This window comes from Suricata suricatta, chromosome 3, assembly GCF_006229205.1.
Source record: "Suricata suricatta isolate VVHF042 chromosome 3, meerkat_22Aug2017_6uvM2_HiC, whole genome shotgun sequence".
Classification (NCBI taxonomy): Eukaryota; Metazoa; Chordata; class Mammalia; order Carnivora; family Herpestidae; genus Suricata; species Suricata suricatta.
Window position 1 is genome coordinate 51,481,115 of NC_043702.1, and position 2,244 is coordinate 51,483,358.

Genomic DNA, 2,244 nt, shown 5'->3' on the forward strand with positions numbered 1-2,244 from the left:
GGAAAGAGCCTAAATGTCCATCACCTGATGAGTGGATCAATAAGATGTGGTGTATGTCTATATCTATATCTATATCTATATCTATATCTATATCTATATCTATATCTATCTATATCTATATCTATACATACATACATACAATGGAGTATTACATGGCAATGAGAAAGAATGAAATCTGGCCATTTGTAGCAAAGTGGATGGATCTTGAGGGTATCATGCTAAGCCAAATAAGTCAGGCAGAGAAGGACAGATACCATATGTTTGCACTCATAGGTCTAACAGGAGAACAGGAGAAACCTAATGGAGGACCAGAGGGAGTGGAAAGGGGAAAGAGAGTTGGGGAGAGAGAGGGATGCAAAACCTGAGAGACTATTGAGTACTGAAAATGAACAAAGGGTTGAAAGGGGAGATGGAGGTGGAAAAGAGGTGGTGGTGATGGAGGAGGGCACTTGTGGGGAAGAGCACTGGGTTCCATATAACTATGGAATCCAATTTGACAATAAACTATTTAAAAAATAAAAATAAATAAATAAATAAAAGCCACTAAAGGCCAGGTGGAGAAGGACAGATACCATATGCTTGCACTCACAGGTCTAACAGGAGAAACCTAACAGAGGACCATAGAGGGGGGAAGGGGAAAAGAGAGTTGGGGAAAGAGAGGGAAGCAAATCATGATAGACTACTGAATATTGAAAACAAACCAAGGGCTGAAGGGGGAGGGGGAGGGAGGGAAGGGGGTGGTAGTAATTGAGGCACTTGTGGTGGAAGTGCTGGATATTATATGGAAACCAATTTGACAATAAACTATTAAAAATAAATAAAAATTTAAAAAAATAAACGGTCCGCCCCCCTAAAAAGATCCCATTACTTAGGGGCGCCTGGTTGTCTCAGTTGGTGAAACGTCCAGCTTCGGCTCAGGTCATGATCTCACGGTTCATGGGTTCGAGCCCCACGTCGGGCTCTGTGATGACAGCTAGCTCACAGCCTGGATTCTGCTTCAGATTTGTGTTTCCCTCTCTCTCTGACCCTTCCCTGCTCGCTGTCTCTTTCTCTGTCTCTCAAAAATAAATTAAAAAACATAAAAATTTTTTTAAAAAGATTCCATTACTTAGAAGAAGAAGTAGCAAGTGTATAAATCTAGTGTTTGATTTATCCAATCCATTTCTGTTTGTTCTCAATAGGAACTGGAAAACTAGGAGTCAACAAAAAAGAAAAAATGTTCAAGTAGATCAGAATCAGCCTGGCAAGAGAAGTGATCATGGAAGGAGATTTTTGTATAATTAAATGTCAGTTTGCATTTTGAGATATTGCCTGCTGCCTCCCACTCAATCAGCAAATGAGATGAGAAGGAATATTCTCTATGCAAACCCGGAACTGACAGCCGCACTTGTTGGGTTCTCTGTGAAGGATGGACTGTAGATCAGAAGGGTCAGAGCAGATCATTTTCTCAAGGCAATAAAATTTTGCTCAAAAATTAAGTTAGACATTATAATATCCCCCTGTACGAAAAACAGGTAAACAGCAGACAAAAGTGAACCTGTATAAACTTCTGGAATTTTAGAATCAGGAGAAGTTTTGTAGGTTATCCAGTTTATTCTCCTCTCTTTGTAGAAGAAGAATTTGATTCATGGGTAGATGGGTGGTTTCTGAAGGTCACTCAGTTACTGAGTGACTGACAGAGATGCCGCTCTCTTCCACATGATGCTGAGAGCATTTGTTAGGTGGAGAAGCAGGTGAGTGGTACAGCGGCGGTAATACTGGTATCCCTTGCCTTGCGCGCCTTGTAAGCAAATGGCTTAGAAGTCTTTCTTTAAAGCTGATGCGGTGGGATTAGGAAGTGGAGAGATATCCTTGGATAAATGTTCAGGACCAGCTGAACATGTAAGTTTCTTAGCATTTTAAGAATCTTTTCCATTCTACCGCTTACATAAATGCAAATTTACTGAATCAGAATCTCCAGAGGTACAGCTGGGACATAGGAATTTTGGTAAAAGCTCCCTGGGTGTTTTTGATGTGTGTCTTCTGTTAAACACAGCTGCCCTAGAGGTTAATTTCTTTCTGACAAAGAGGTCTGCTATATCAGTCAATAGCAACTTAATGTGAGATAATGCAGAGATAGGTTCAGAACGAAATATAGGAGACCTACAAAAGCAATTTATGAGAAAAGAAGAGAGGGAAATTCTTGGAAAGCAAATATTGTCTCTCTTCAGTTTTGTCCAGTTCATGGAAGAGTGGGACAAGCTT